We start from the raw sequence: 2,549 nt of genomic DNA, 5'->3' as shown, positions 1-2,549 counted from the left end.
GTGTGTAGTGATATTTCCTTAGGGTTTGAATTTCCATTTCTCTGATAAGCAATGATATTGAGTCCCTTTTCAGATGTTCACTGACCATTTTGATATCCTTCTGTCAAATCTTGTGCCCATTTTTAAATTGCATTGTCTTTTCTTATTATCTATAGTCCTCCTATATTCAGAATATAATTTCTTTGTCATATGGATGTATTGCAGTATCTTCTCCTGCCTTTGACTTTTATTTTTGTTTTGTTTTCTCAAAGATATTATTAAGGACCCACCTCTCATCTGGGGTCAGGGAGCAACCAAATGTAAACACACCAGGAGTTTCCCAGACCTAGGTCCTGGCTCCTGCATGGGATCACCAAACCTTGGCGAATCCTTGCAGCCAACCGGAGTCAGAGGAGGCGGCAAGCTAGTCCAATGGACAGTGGATGTGATCAGCACTGAAAAAGATGCCAACACTGGCTACCACGTATGAAAGAATAGTTTACAAAAATCCCTCTAAGTACCACTACATAAAAGTCTGCCTGGAATTTCAAGATCATGGAGTTGGTCTGAATGTGCACAGTTCAAGCTGCTTATTTCTGCCTGAAAGGACCTGTTTGGGGAGGTTGGTGCTGCCTTACCTCTGGATGTCCTGACCTGTGAAGAGAAGACCTTGTGAGCCATCCTGAAAATATGTAGCAGTGGTCTAGTCAAATTGTGGAGTTTTTGACCCTGTTAGGATCTTACAAAGGCAAAACCTGTGCTTTCAGAGTGATTCAGGTTTCTCCATTTCTCCTCGAATTATCTGGTAATAGTAGGGAACTAGTATTGCATTGAATAGACTTCAATTTCAAAAACTTCCCTCTGTTCTCAAAAGTACTTTTTGGTGGCTGCATAGTTTGAAAACAGAAGCAGGCTAGAAGCTCCCATGGATGAGGATGCTGAAGATGTTCCCAGTAATATCCAGCTTTTGCCTTCGGTGCGGTGGACTTCAAAGTCAATTCTGTCTGAGTCAACCAGTGTGGAGCAGACAGCTCGTGCAGCATGTGCACATGAGGGTTGGGACCAGGCTGAACTCAGCAGGGCCTTCACACAGAGGGACGCGGCTGCCTTCTCAGAATTAATGGGAGATGTCAGTCCTTTGCATTTAAATAAAGATTTTGCTAAACACACCAAGTTTGGAAGGACAATTGTACATGGTGTTTTGATCAATGAACCTATCTCAGCTCTCTTGGGTACTAAAATGCCAGGACCAAGCTGTGTATTTCTCTCCCAGGAAATTAACTTTCCTCCTCCTTTATATATTGGAGAAGTGGTTTTAGTTTCTGCAAAAGTGAAAAAGCTGAAGTGGTTTGTTGCTTTTATTGCTGTGTCATGTTGTGTAATAGAAAGTAAAAAGACTGTTACGGAAGGCTTGGTCAAGGTCATGGTTCCAGAAGCTCCCAAATCCTAATTATAGGTGTTTAAAGTTACAAGTTCAAACACCAGTGTTATTGTTATTAAAGAGCATCTGGGGAAATGGGCTACTTGCTATTCATCACCAAGGAAAGGCCGAGAGACTCAGAAGCTATGTTAGAGAAGGGGAGCAGGTAGAGGGGTGAGCAAATGTCCACTTTCCATTTTGAACTCAGGCTTCACCCAGAGCTGAGTAGATGCATGACTTCATCTCTGTAAGAATTTTTTGTTGTTGTTGTTTTGGTGTTTTGTTTGTTTTTCTGGTACTGGGGATTGAACCCAGGGGTGCTTAACCATTGAGCCACATCCCCATCCCTTTTTATTTTTTTAGACAGGATCTTGCTAAATTGCATAGGGCCTCACTAAGTTGCTGAGGATGGCTTTGAACTTGAGATCCTCCTGCCTCAGTCTCCCAAGTTGCTGGGATTACAGGTATGTGCCACTGCACCCAGCTGTTGAAGTTTTTTAAATTGAAAAAGTATCAGGAGGCTTACTTATCTGAAGGGTCTACTTTCAGAATTTAAACCTAGTTAGATTTGTGTTTGATAAATATACCTATATCTGTGTAGAATAGGTTTCTCTCTAGATTTTTATAACTGTCCAGCATTTACTTGCTAAAGGCAGCAATGGAACTTGGCTCATCTTTAAACACTTGCCCTTTACCAGTAAAATTCTTAGATACCTTTCTCTTTGTTTCTGGGTCAGTTTACTGCAATTTGTTTTTTATACCAAGATGGCATCTTGCTCACCTTTCTGTAGAACTTGACTTTCAGGTCGCTGTTACCAGAGAAGGACTTGTGGGCAGACTTGGATTCAATTATGTAAACTGTCTTCATCTAGAAAATAGCGATAACATGTACTGGGCAGGATTATTGTTGGAAACAGCAGATACACAGTTAAGCACAAGGCTCAGCTGTGAACAGTAGCTGCTATTGTCCATTTCCTCTGTGAGTGAGGTTAGGGGTTTTCCTACATTTAAAGCAGAGTAGCCTACAGTTAAGTAGGCATCAGACCATCTTTCAGGCTGTCAGTCAATCTGTATTAGTATTTTAATCTTGGATTAGAATCTTCAGTGCAAAGTTTCTATTTTAACAATCCATATTCTTTTATCCCTCCCT

At 41.2% G+C, this 2,549-nt stretch overlaps 2 pseudogenes across 2 annotated transcripts; both read left to right on the top strand.

Moving 5' to 3' along the window:
• Positions 1–429: 429 nt before the first annotated feature.
• Positions 430–813, top strand: LOC308649357 (ribonuclease P protein subunit p14-like; annotated as a pseudogene). Its single transcript has one exon. The product of its transcript is annotated as a ribonuclease P protein subunit p14-like (transcript).
• Positions 814–908: 95 nt separating this feature from the next.
• Positions 909–1,429, top strand: LOC308649184 (hydroxyacyl-thioester dehydratase type 2, mitochondrial-like; annotated as a pseudogene). The gene has a single exon. The product of its transcript is annotated as a hydroxyacyl-thioester dehydratase type 2, mitochondrial-like (transcript).
• The last annotated feature ends 1,120 nt before the right edge of the window (positions 1,430–2,549 follow it).

This window comes from Spermophilus citellus, assembly GCF_964194105.1.
Source record: "Spermophilus citellus genome assembly, chromosome: 5".
Lineage (NCBI taxonomy): Eukaryota > Metazoa > Chordata > Mammalia > Rodentia > Sciuridae > Spermophilus > Spermophilus citellus.
This window is presented reverse-complemented; position numbering and strand designations above follow the sequence as displayed.